Source organism: Sabethes cyaneus, chromosome 2 (genome assembly GCF_943734655.1).
Source record: "Sabethes cyaneus chromosome 2, idSabCyanKW18_F2, whole genome shotgun sequence".
Lineage (NCBI taxonomy): Eukaryota > Metazoa > Arthropoda > Insecta > Diptera > Culicidae > Sabethes > Sabethes cyaneus.
This window is the reverse complement of record NC_071354.1, coordinates 202461720-202476006: the sequence shown is the minus strand read 5'-3', so window position 1 is coordinate 202476006 and position 14287 is coordinate 202461720. Positions and strand designations below refer to the sequence as shown.

Genomic DNA, 14287 nt, shown 5'->3' with positions numbered 1-14287 from the left:
TCAGCAGAGGAGCATCGGCGGCACCACGGAGGTGGTGTGTGAAGTGGTTCGATGTGCCATTTTTTCAGGTTTGCATAGAGAAATGGAGGAAAATCGGCAAATAAAAAATCGGATCGCATTTGTTTTCGACGCGACGCTATTCAATAGTGCGAGTCGAGCTGCTGGGAATTATAAAATAATACGTAGATTTTTAGCTTGAAGCATAATTGATATTGGCTTGCTGGAATCAATAACGATTCCCCAGTCGATGTCACATCCTTGCTATGCAACGGGAATTTCGTTTGGCTAGCATTATAAAAAAATGCCGATCGAATTTAAATGAATGCTTACACAACTGAATTATCACAGATTACTGTGTACCTACCTGTTAGTCTTGGCATTTTAATGAATTCATTTTTTGCTCGTCTTCGTTACGGTGTTATAGTTAAATAGTTTCGACAATCGAACAGATTTTTTCTCGTAGAAATTATGTAGCTGTCGTGTAAAAATTAGTTACAATTGAAGTGCACAAATTAACGAAACTATGAAATCCCCAAACAGCAACCGGGTAAGAAGTGGCCTGGCCTCGTTTTTCCATCCGTTTAAATATTGTTTCTATAAAACGAAATGCATTCAATTACGGCTGATTTGTATAGTTATTTATTCTTTATTCATACTAATTAGACCGATAAACAATCTATCGAACTTTATTCAATCAGCTGATTGCACTGCGTCGTTCGTCTCGTTTCTCGAATTCATTTTCAACCAACATTTGTTCCGCAATGTATTACCATTCCAGCCCGGTTCTGGCCGATTTGCATTACGGATTATCGAAGTTTATTTTCAACTTTTATAAATATTAGTGAATTGGCATCGATCCATTCGTCGGTTCGCCGGCCACCCGCTCCCGGATCGATTCATTCCTCCCGCCACCCGCTGAGCTGCTGTGCTGAGATGGTTTTCCACCCCGAAATGTGCGGCTCTCGCTCGCTCGCTCGTTCGGTTTCAACGGAAAACTATACGGAAGCAAACCAGCTAGGGAATGGGCGTCGCTCGGCGCGCCGCGCCGGCCGGATCGTCGGCACGCTGGATGCGACGCCATTGCAGATGGATAATAAATTAGTACCAGACGCTTCAAAATAATGATTTCACTGAGTGCGACAGCCAGCCAGCCAGCCAGCGTGGTCGCATCACGCCAATTTCGACAACTAAGTTCTTTTTTCGACAGTTGAGCCGGAAAATATCATTTCGATTTGAGTACGTACGAAAAAAAAACTCTGGCAAAGCTTATTATTATTTGTCAACACGTTGGACGGTTTTCTTTGTTTGAAGTGTTTTTCGTGAACGCTTTTCCATCATTTCCTTCTTTTTCTGTTTCCTGGTGCTGCTGTATCGTTGAATCTCTACTGTAAATCTTTTTATTGGACTTATTCGGCTTATGGTAGTGAATTAAAATTAAAGTAGCCATCTAGCATCTCCTAGACTCCTCTAGACCTCTGAGTATACGTGCTTGAAAAGAACAGATTTCGTTATACATTCGTCCGGCATCCTCGCAACGTGGCCGGCCCACCGTAACCATTTCATTTTCTCCAAGTGCGTGGTAGATATCTCTCCAAAGGTAAGTGCACGTACCTACATCTGCCGACAATCATACAGATGTGCTATCGAAAGGAACAAGTAATAAATGCATGGCAACAAATCTGGTAAACATGGCGAGTGGAGAAGGACTTCCGATTTGAGTGTTTCTAAGTAGGTGGTCATACTATAGAATCACTTTTTGGTGCCCAAGCTGGCCATTTTTCAAGTAGAGTACTCAGTTCATCCGTATCAATTGAACCGCCCTGATCCAACCTTCGCTGTGTGAACATTTTGGTCGAGCCGACGACTTTGGACCATGACCGGGCAGTCCTACGCGAGTTTCTTGCCCGTCACAATGCGATAAATAAAACTTTTCCTTTTAGCCACTGCCGCCTGGAGCGGTTGTTCACCGCCGGAAAACCGACGCTGAACATTCCTTGGCTTCAAGTCATTTGGAACTCAAGTTCATTGCTTTTGAATCGTTGCCAACGCATGCAATCGCTTGGAAATGGTTTGGCGGGTAACTTCTAATGGTGAAGCAAACGCTTCCTGCGTTTGGCACGGATCCTCATCACGCGGACGGTCAACCACATCGAAATTGTCGGCTTTAAAGCGATGGACCCATTCGCGGCACGTTGTTTTACTTTTTTTTTCGAATGAAAAAAGACAATCAATAATTAGCGCAAACGACGATTCTTTGGCATAAAGTCAGACATTTTTACACACCATACGATGTCAAACCAAAATCATTAATATGTGAAAGTGGTTTGTTTATGATTATGTCTAAGTGGAGCTGTCATGCTTTTTGTGTCTCGATTTTGCTTATTTTGATTTATTTAACCGTACCACATGAAATGGTAACTCGTGTACGGGATATTTATAGAGCAAAATTGTTGAATTAAGTATTGCTCAATTTTTTGAATTTACCGCGCATTCCCGGTTTAAGCCAAGTGATACACAAAGAGCGCTCTTTGTGCTTCCACTGGTGTAAACCAGTATTGCACCGTTGATACAAAAGATAATACAATACCTAGTACCTATAGTAATGTTACAGATAACAATATCCCCTATAGATTACCCACAGACTAACAGACGTAACACTTCGAACAAATTTTCTAACAAAACTTTGTTTCAATGACACCCCTAACCACTAGCACACCTGGTGCAGTCTTCGCGCTACGCCAGAATAAGTAGTATACAGTAGTAGATCTACGCCAGAGTAGTTTGCTATAAATTTAGCAGTGCTATAAATTTACTTGTATATTATCTGACAACAGCGGCAGCGCAGGCGAGCGGCGTTCTCGTTGTTTGAGTCTTGGTTTAAGCGAAAATTTGAAATGATCGTTTTTATTGACGATGGAATGAGACTTCAGTGTTACGTCTGTTAGTCTGTGGATTACCCATAGATAAATTTTTCAAATTTTATTTGGCTGACGCGGTAAAATGAACTAAGTAAAATTAGTGCACAAAGAGCATGATTTTACTTATTTCACTGTTGCTCTATGTCAAAGCTGGTCATCGGCAGGGCCTCAAATTATCACTAATGTAGTGGAACTTTCTTCTACGGCGTCTTAAACGTCGTCGATGTCAGCAGTAGTCTTCATTCTACTCGATCTTGGCCACTCGTCGCCAATTTTCAAGTCGTCTCAGAAGTCGCAAATCACTTTCGACCTGGTTGAGACATCTTGCACGTTTAGCCCCTCTGTTCCTGGTGCCGGTGGGGTTGTTGAATAGAACTGTTTTTGTCGAACTGTCGTTCGGCATTCTTACGGCACATTCGACCCACCGTAGACTACCGACATTCGCCAGATGTACGATGGGAATCTCTCCAAGTAGTGCATGTAGCTCGTGATTCATACGCCTTCGTCACTCTTCTCTTTCAGTTTGTAAATATCTAAATATCGTCCGCAGCACCTTTCGCTCGAACACGGTAAGAGCGCCTATGTCCTTGGTGAGCAGCATCACAACTTCAAGTTCATAAAACCCTACCGGTCTAATAAGTGTCTTGTACATTGTCAGCGTTGTAAGGTGAAATTTGCTTGCTGATCGTGGCATTCTGCGAAGGGCAAAGTAGGCCCGATTTCCACGCTGGAATTGATATCCTTACTAGTGTTCGGTCTCCAGCGATCCCAAATATACGAATTCGTCTACTACCTCTAGTTAGTCGCGCGCTGTCAACAGTTATCGTCTGTGGGAGGCTCGCGTTTGAGGCTCAAAACCTAGACTCAACTCTTAGCCTAGCGTAGATTGTCTCCGCTGTCGCAAAGTTCCTGGCTATGATGTCAAAGCCACCTGCAAAGCGTAAAAGTTGGCTACCCTTTGTGAAAATCGTGCCTCTCGTATAGATGCTTGCTCGGCGGATTTAAATAAATTTTATTGCAACCATTTTCAGGTGATTTTCAACAAGATGCATATTAATTCTGGTTGATTCTACTAGGTACATGACATCACATAATAGTAAGAGTTAATAAAAAAATATTACACTAGAATTGTTTGTTTATCGGGAAGAGTGAGACACACCTGCGTGGGTAAGATTGAGATAGTGTTTATATCAATCAGTATGGGTTGACCATAAATTAAGTCTTGACTGTACGTCAAAACTCAGATAATTAGAATTTGCCCTTTATATGAATACTAGCTGAGTGCCCGATCTTACTCGGGGCGCCTATGTCTCACAGCCACTTGTACATCAGTTATTGTAACCAAACTGCTTATAATGGAAAAATATAACGCTTGTTCCTCTTTTGGACGTTCCTCTTCATTTGTCAGCTGCCCCTCCCCAAGTAACAATTTCAGTCTGATCAAACGCTTTTATACCCAAGTAACAACGGTAGCTGAATTGCAAGAGCAATGGTTGTTTACGGGTTGGTTTAAGGCGATCAAAGCTGCATAAAGTAAGTGCTCAAATGGTGTTTAAATAAGCGATGTGTAAGCTACTTTAAGTTTTTCAAACCAGTTCTCTCCCAAAAGCTGATAAAAAAGCTTAATAGCGATTTTTTTTGCTAAACAATCTGCTTCTAAACAGCTATAAACATCAAACCGGTTTACGGCTGCTTAAAGGTGTTAAAATGTAGAGTGGAAGCTTTCATTATGCTCACAGCTTTCAAACTACTTTAAGTCTGCTTAAGGGTGTTAAAGTGGCTTTACAAACTTCTACCAAGTTTTCATTCGGCTCACAGCACACATACTGTCAGATCATAGAATTTCGCAATTCGGCTGACAGCAAAAGTTTGTCAGTTATCGACATTATCGACTGCTACACGCTATACGGGCTAGGCTTCAGGTGTAAAGATATTCTCACTGTCTGTTCTGCAGATGCAAATGGGGCGGATCATACGGTGAGTGCTTATGGATCAAAAGATGGCGGGTTCAATTCCCGGAAAAAAGACATGCATTTTTAATTAGCTAGCTTACTTGTACAAATTAAAGTTATTCGAAACTAAAAATATCGCGTTCACGGCGAAATAAAAATGACGCGTTCCATTTTTTAAAATTTAAGAATAGATTTTTTTTGGCTGCATAAAGGTTGATGAAGCTTTGATTAAGCGACTGGAAAAGTAGATTGCAAAACTATTTCTCGTTCTAAAAATAGAATTGACAGCATTGCGCAAATTGGCTATTTAAAAGTGCAAAAAAGTTTCTATTAAGCTTCATTGCAGCTTCGAAAGCAGCTATAAATTAGCCTGAAGCTTGATAAAATCACCAGATTTAGATGTTTAAGAGCTGAAAAAAGGTTTTCATTTCTAAACCAAAACCATAGATCAGCCACAGGTTGAATAAAATCAGCTATAAAAGCGTTTGATCAGACTGAAATTGTTACTTGGGTAGCTGATTTTATTCAACCTGTGGCTGATCTATGGTTTTGGTTTAGAAATGAAAACCTTTTTTCAGCTCTTAAACATCTAAATCTGGTGATTTTATCAAGCTTCAGGCTAATTTATAGCTGCTTTCGAAGCTGCAATGAAGCTTAATAGAAACTTTTTTGCACTTTTAAATAGCCAATTTGCGCAATGCTGTCAATTCTATTTTTAGAACGAGAAATAGTTTTGCAATCTACTTTTCCAGTCGCTTAATCAAAGCTTCATCAACCTTTATGCAGCCAAAAAAAATCTATTCTTAAATTTTAAAAAATGGAACGCGTCATTTTTATTTCGCCGTGAACGCGATATTTTTAGTTTCGAATAACTTTAATTTGTACAAGTAAGCTAGCTAATTAAAAATGCATGTCTTTTTTCCGGGAATTGAACCCGCCATCTTTTGATCCATAAGCACTCACCGTATGATCCGCCCCATTTGCATCTGCAGAACAGACAGTGAGAATATCTTTACACCTGAAGCCTAGCCCGTATAGCGTGTAGCAGTCGATAATGTCGATAACTGACAAACTTTTGCTGTCAGCCGAATTGCGAAATTCTATGATCTGACAGTATGTGTGCTGTGAGCCGAATGAAAACTTGGTAGAAGTTTGTAAAGCCACTTTAACACCCTTAAGCAGACTTAAAGTAGTTTGAAAGCTGTGAGCATAATGAAAGCTTCCACTCTACATTTTAACACCTTTAAGCAGCCGTAAACCGGTTTGATGTTTATAGCTGTTTAGAAGCAGATTGTTTAGCAAAAAAAATCGCTATTAAGCTTTTTTATCAGCTTTTGGGAGAGAACTGGTTTGAAAAACTTAAAGTAGCTTACACATCGCTTATTTAAACACCATTTGAGCACTTACTTTATGCAGCTTTGATCGCCTTAAACCAACCCGTAAACAACCATTGCTCTTGCAATTCAGCTACCGTTGTTACTTGGGTCTTTTGTCTACCCGGCCCCTTACACATCTGTTTTCTTTACGGAAAAAATATAAAACCCTATAAAAAAAGAGAAACAAAGACATTTTTTCCTATTTGCACCTTCCGCTAACAATGGCCTTCCCACCCATAGGAAATGAATAGTTTTGTTATTGTACTTTTCATAACATAGCAAACAAAACATTTTACTTATTTATGAGTATAGTACTGTATGCTATCCTAATAAAAAAGTGGAAGATGCAATAGTGTTTCTTCCATGGATACAACAAACCTGACATTCCTTTCATCTCACTTCAAGACAAAACTTGTTTGTAAACAATGTTTTTAGTCTCACCACCAGGAGTAAGTATGCACAAATTATTAGCCGAGCCCACTCTGGAAGTTGACCATGGCAAAAACATGATGTTCTCATTTCAACTCCACACTGTTTGAATGATTGCCCCTGTGATTCAAATAGAGTCGGCCAACAACACTTAATACTAATGATCGAACACTTTTTATACGGGTCACTTTGATGCGGCGCAAAATTACACTTGACAAAACTACAGCTGCGAGCATTGCCGTTTAGTGTTTCGTATTTTGATTTTTTCTATTGTACACTCAAGTTCTTTTTTTACACGGTTTGTTTTTTCGATTATTAAGAACGGGACAACTTAGGGGCCATTCACTTATTACTCAATGTATTTGGGAAAGGCTCGACATTCGTCACGTAGTTTGTAAATGCTTCCTCAGTCGAACCGTTTTTGAGCAATCGAAAAAAATAGACCGTGTATAAAAAGCGGATTGAGTGTACGGATAAATTGTTACAATCATTTAGGCTTTACTCCCCCGTTCCTGTCAGCAACCTCCGGTCATCAGTTCCTCCTTTTGCCCCACCGTCACTTATGAGAGAACCATCCAAACATTTCGTAGCCTTCCCCCTGATCCCCCCCCCTTTGTCAACGCCTTCAGTTCTGATTCCCTTATATCAAGGAACATGTATCCCAAGTTTGATAAAGAACGGTCAAAGCGTTTCGAAGTTATGGCCTCCCCCCAGATTAGTAGCAAAGCCAAAAGCCTGGGTGCTAATTCCGTTATCAAAATTTGACCTTCTATTTTTATACGACATACGACTTCGCAACCAGCTGTTAGAATACAGGACAGTGCGGGGTCAGTGCTACGATCCTGTTGACTCTAACAACTTCTCCCAGCCGAGATTCGAACAGACGACTGGCTTATTAGACCAGCGTCTTACCTCGAGGCCAACTGGGAGGTCTCCCCCATATTAGTCCCCCTTGCTGCTGATTCCCTGATGTCAAGGAACATGTGTGCCAAGTTTGAAAAAGAACGGTCAAGGCGTTTCGGAGTTATGCCGCCCCCTATCAGGGACTCTCCCCCCTTCTTTTTGTTAATCCCCAAGGCTGATTCTCTTGTGTCAAGAAACATGTGTGCCAAGTTTGATGAATAATCGTCCAGGAATTTCGGAGTTATGACCTCCCCCTGTTACGAACCCCCCCCCCTTTTGTTTCGGAGTTATGGTCTCCCCCCCTCCCCTTTGTGTCAACCCCTGGTGCTGATTCCCTGATGTCAAGAAACATGTGTGCCAAGTTTGATAAACAACGGCGTTTTGGAGTTATGGCCTCCCCCCTATTAGGGACCCTCCTCCCCTCGGTTTTGTTAACCCCTCAGTACTGGGTCACTTATGTCAAGGAACGTGTGTGCCAAGTTTGATGAATAATCGTCCAAGCATTTCGGAGTTACGGCCTCTCCCTCTTTTGCGAACCCCCCCACCCCATTTTGTCAAACCCCCAGTGCTGATTCTCTTATATCAAGGAACATGTGTGCCAAGTTTGGTGGGGATCGGTCGAGGCGTTCTGGCGTTATGGTGGAACATACAGACATACAAACATACTCACACTCACTTTTATATATATAGATTGGTGGTTGGAGAAATTGCGAAAACATGAACATTTGAATCGATGAGTGTCCCTTATGAACAAACACTGTTCGCTGATTGTATCATGAATATAGCTTATTATGAACATCGCATATTCAAAAGTTCAAAAATGGAATGCTGAACTTTGAATGTGGTCTATTCATCGGATGTAGCATAGGATGCTCAAGAAAGCCCGAAAGTGTCCGAAATAGTAGTACCATGAAAAGAGAATACAGTAAAATCACCTAAAATCGCTTTTTTGCGGCTTAATTTTACGTGTTATTTTTGGTGTGTAAATATACGTTTAATAACACATCCAAATGAGGGAAAAAATACTTCGTTTTTCTGCATTATGGGACTTTCCGAAACGAAAACAGATGTTCAAGTAGGTGGGTCTAAAAGGGCAGGGGTCGATGTGGCTGTTAGCTAAGGGGGAGAAGGGGGGGGGGGGGGGGGGTGAGAATCAAATAAGAAAAAAAAGGCTTTGATTCAGATGTGCAAGTGGGGAACAAAAAGGGGGAACTGACAAGGGAAGGACGTGAATGATTAACCCATACCTACGTCAACCCCAAGTAACAATTCTAAAGCTACTTGATTTTATTTGAATTTTATAAAGGTTTTATTGCGGTATTAATCATTACCTCTGGGTTTATTGTGGTATTGCGCAATACCAAGAGGATACGAGTCCAAACACACTTATAGCTAGCTAGAAAACCATAATAAAACTATTAATAAAGCAAATTCATTGTGGTTACTTATATTACCACGTTAAAACTTGTTGGCTGCACCACGTCTCTTATAAACTTACCATAAGTGTGGCGTAGCAATACAAAATGGCACACCAATCAAAATTGATCTTATCGCAGCTACTTGTCAAACAACAATAAATCTGTTTGTTTTATAGAGCTATTAAAACGGCAACACCCAGACCGAACAGTTCTTTCGCTGCTGTTATGAAGAATACCAAATTTCAAAACCAAAATCTTTTTTTTTATGCAAAGCCATATTGCCATATTCTAGTATTTTGTTTAGCTCGCAAACAAAAATTCATCAAAGCAAAGTGTTTTGCAGAAAGAAAGTTGTTATCAATCGGTTTTTCTGTCAGAGGAAGCAACTAAAATGATTTTGCTAGAAATTGAAATTGACTAACTGAATATTTTCAATTTGTTAAAACAACCAGTTTTCGAAAAATGCAAAATTTCTGTGGCGCGCTGATTTTATCGGCCTATCATATTAATATGCATGATGAAATTAAATGCGCACATGCTGCAAACCAACGAAATTGCTCAAAACTTAATAAATATTCTATGGGATATTTTATTCTGATCGCTATAAACCAAATCATTCAGAACAATCTGTCAGTAAAATTTAAACTTTTCTGCTCACGTATATATTTTCAAGTTGACAAACCTAGCGAACTTATTTCGTTTTTGCCAGAAAACGCCAGACCCGTACCCGATCGAGAAAAAAATTGAAAACCCGTACCCGACCCGAACCCGCAAGTTTATTATTTTTGATACCCGAACCCGACCGCAACCCGACGGGTACGGGACGGGCCCGGGTACCCGACCATCTTTAGTGTTAAATGTGGTCAATAGGGATACCCGACCCGACCCGTACCCGATTTCAAAAACAAAAATTAAGAACCCGTACCCGACCCGAACCCGCAAATTATTTTTTTTCAATACCCGAACCCGACCCGAACCCGGCGGGTACGGGTACGGGTGCGGGTTTCGGGCAAATTTTCCGCTACCCGACCATCTCTACTACGCACATGCGAACGTGCAACCTCGTAGCGTCTTTCTTCATAACACACTCATGAAATAATGCTTGAGCAGCTAACTGCCCGTGAAGTCTATCGGCACACTCGAACACAGATTTTGCCTTACTTTTTCCTCGATGCCCTCGATTCTACACGCGGGTGGGAATGTTAGCCCCCGCGAGTGATCGGTATCAACTAGTGACTAGTGAATGCGACGACCAGGGCTTCTACCGATCCTTTTTGCCTTTGTTATACTATAACAAAGGTTTAGGAATTGGTCGAAAAACACGAAATTGTTCCGAAGTCCGGAGGGCCGAGCCACATATACCAATCGATAGGGTTCGATGAACTGAGCAATGGCTGTGTGTGTGTGTGTGTGTGTGTGTGTGTGTGTGTGTGTGTGTGTGTGTGTGTGTGTGTGTGTGTGTGTGTGTGTGTATGTGTGTATGTAGGTGTGTGTGTGTATGTGTGTGTGTGTGTGTGTGTGTGCGGGACGCAACTTTTCTATCGCCTGTTTCTCGGAGATGGATGAACCGATTTGTTCGCTATTACTTTTGTTTGAAAGGTAAATTGCATCAGCCGAAGCTAGTCGGCATCAGTCAAGCCAGCAGCAGAACCCGCAACGAACCTCAGCGATCCGGTACGTAACGTACCGCAGGGAAGCCCCCTAAATTGCCCACTCCACACACCCACAACACCCGTTCGGTTCAATAAACCGACAAACTTGGTAAAATAGACCGTTTCATTCCCGAAATTCGACAGCGTAGGAATACCGTAGTTATTGCATGATTTCTCCACGAAGCCCCTCCGATTGCCCAGTGCAAGCCGAGCCGGTGATCCTAGACCTACGGTCTCTTGCCCTGTGAGCTTGCTCGGGAGTACTGACGTCCCAAACTTACTTACTTACTTATTCAGCCGAGAGCCGGGGTGGCTCTTGCCGTATCAAGAATTCCTCTCCATTGTACTCGGTCCTGGGCTACTCGTCGCCAATTCGTTGCGCGTCTCGACACACGCAAGTCGGCTTAAACCTGGTCGAGCCATCTAGCACGTTGAGCCCCTCTATTCCTGGTGCCGGTGGGGTTCTTGAAAAGAACGGATTTCACTACACAGTCGTCCGGCATCCTTGCGACGTGGCCGGCCCACCGTAGTCTCCCAACTTTCGCCACACTCCGCTTTCCGTCTGTACTCCGCCAAAAATAGTCCGCAACACCTTCCGTTCAAAAACGGCAAGTGCACGTATGTCTTCCGTAAGTAAACTTACTGTCTCAAGTCCGTAGAGGACTGTCGGTCTGATTAGCGTTTTGTACATCGTCAGCTTTGTGCGGCGGCGTATGCTCCTTGATCGAAACGTCTTGCGAAGGAAAAAGTAGGCTCGATTTCCAGTTTGAATGCGTCGTTGGATCTCCTTACTCGTATTATTGTCGGCGGTGACCAGAGATCCCAAATATACGAACTCATCAACCACTTCCAGCTCATCGCCGTCAATAGTCACTGTCCGTGGGAGGCAAACGTTACTATCTCGGGAGCCTCTTCCTACCATATATTTGGTTTTCAACGCATTAATTTGTAACCCTATCCTCCTAGCCTCCGTTTTTAGTCTGGCGTATATTACCTCCGCCGTCCCACGGTTTCTAGTAATGATATCGAGGTCGTCTGCAAAGGCTAGGAGTTGGCTACTCTTACTGAAGATCGTTCCCCTCGTTTCAATGCCCTTTCGCCGGATCACACCTTCAATAGCGATATTGAACAACATACAGGACAGTCCATCCCCTTGCCGTAACCCTCTGCGCGATTCGAAAGGGCTTGAGAGTGTCCCCGAAACGCGCACGTAGCACATCACTCGTTCCAGAGTAGCTTTGATCAGCCGCGTCAGTTTGTCCGGAAAACCGTACTCGTGCATTATCTGCCATAGCTGTTCGCGTTTAACGGTATCGTATGCTGCTCTGAAATCCACGAGAATATGATGCGTGGGCACGTTGTACTCTCGACATTTCTGAAGGATTTGTCGGAGAGTAAAAATTTGATCCGTAGTAGCACGGGCCCCCATAAAGCCCGCCTGATACTGTCCTACGAATTCTCTTGCTATTAGACGACGCAACAGAATCTGGGAGAGCACCTTCGTCGTCCCAAACAGTAATAGATATATTGGCCAACTGATCCCAGTAGCTATTTGTACAGCGCAATAAATAAATCAAGGGCTACGCAAACAAAAAGTACACCTCACTTTACTGCCGCTACTCGCATAGCAATCCCATTTATATAAAAGAAACTCCATAGAAAATGGGGCCAGTAGCGACAGTTTAGTTGAGGGGCAAAAAAAGCTTCGTTGTTGACCCCGACGTGACTTGAACACGCAACCTTCTGATCTGGAGTCAGATGCGCTACCATTGCGCCACGGAGTCCCGTTGTACAAGGCTTAACTTTGGTTTGGGTTTCTTATGGTTAGAAACCAAAAACGTACTCGATCACTCTCAGATCTAGTAATCTGGTCTGTGTTGCTTTTATCGGTTGTCTGCAGATTACCTACAAATTGGTTGTCTACAAATGTAAAAATATTTTTTTTTTAATATTGTTTTTATCTTTAAATGTTGTAAGAGTGATACGTGTTTGTGTCTTGTCCACCAATTTTATTATTGTGGTGCTCTTACGGTGGCGCGAAAGCAAGAAAAAGTACAAATGACTTATTAAAAATTTATATAAACATTTGTTTCATGAAGCGAAACTTAACGAACCAAGTGAGCAGCGAGAGTATATAGTTTGTGGTACTTTGGCTTAACGTTAGGTTTTTCAGAAGGTTATCAACAGTATATCTGTTGCTACAGTGAGCCTGAACAAGTCGTCATCACTGTAATCCGAGTTGACACATTGTTTTTTTTTTGAAAAGCTTCTTATTTAAAAAAGTATTTTTTATCTGTTACTAAACATTTGGATTCAATGGGGTCTCTGTTAGTATTGCCGCAAATTAAAGAAATATCCTTAAAAAATTGTTTCTTTAAAAGAAATTATTTTATGATTGAAATAAACCCAATGACACGGCAGATCAGCAGAAAAGTACGCACTCATATCGTCGGCACTAATGACTCACATTTGTTTCTGTATAATTTCTTCCCATAATCGCTATCAACAATACCATCGACACAATTGAACCCTTTTGCACACTGGTGAGTAAAAATTGCTCCGATTACCATCACAGACGACGGCAAAAACAAAAGAAGTTATTACACTGAACTCATTACAAGGGGCTTCATTCATGTAAGAAGTCGCTTGTTCAGGCCCCGTAGGAAAAAGTACAATAGAAAACAATTTGAGCTGAGATCCGGATCTACTACGTTCGATGCAACGTACCTAGGAGAAACTCCCCGTTTCGTACCGGCCATGGAAAGACAGGAAAAACCGAAGAGTGAGAAGACCCGGCTCGGTACCGAGCACTATAGGAAACAGCAGCGGCACAGCTTTCGAAACAAAAGGTAAAAGCTTTGCATGTTTATATCCAACTATTCATCGCTCTGATAGTAGCCATTCTACTTGTAACAATACAACACTGTAGGTGTGTAAAAGTAAGCAGCTGTTCCACTGCTACAATTTCACTCGACTTGTGTTCGTTCGCGAAAAAAAATGAATCGTACAAAAGAAGGTGATGCTTAGTGCTTTCAAGTAGGTGTCGAATTGAGGCGAAATTTTCCTTAATACTAAATTGCTGTATAATTCACCGAGCGAGAACGTAAGTTACTGTACTACGGCAGAATTAAACGTTCATTGCAGATGAAAACCAGTTCTAATTCAGGCTTCCACCATGAGAAACCAGTACGGAGGAGATCAGTATCACCAAGTTGAAGGATAAATTTTCCCATCCTCCGTTCGTGCCATCCGATCCGCTGTCGGCAAGGAAGCCCGGCATTGTACTCGATACGCAATGCTTTTCTCGGTAGAAGCCTGAAACGGCATGTTGCAAGTGCATTATCACAAATCATGAATAACAATGGAGTTAGTGTCTGGCTTAAAAGGAATTTTCCGCTCCTACAGTAGCAAACGCAGTAGCAGTGTATGTAGCAGAAAGCAGCATCAAAGCATCAACGCTAGCAGTGTCCCATTCTTCTGCCCGTAAAAGCCAGCGCATAGCGAAGATTATATCATTAAAACACAATTTTTCACGTGCATATAAATTAAGGCATTTTCATAGGATTAAACACAACCCAGCATGCGCGCGGCGCGGGCCTATGTGGTCGGAGTTTATTGCAGAGAAAGGGCGCTTTAAGC

General features: G+C 42.0%; 1 non-coding gene across 1 annotated transcript; it reads right to left on the bottom strand.

The window, feature by feature from the left end:
* Positions 1-12360: 12360 nt before the first annotated feature.
* Trnaw-cca (transfer RNA tryptophan (anticodon CCA)) lies at positions 12361-12432 on the bottom strand. The gene has a single exon. It is a non-coding gene; the product is annotated as a tRNA-Trp (tRNA).
* Positions 12433-14287: the final 1855 nt, after the last annotated feature.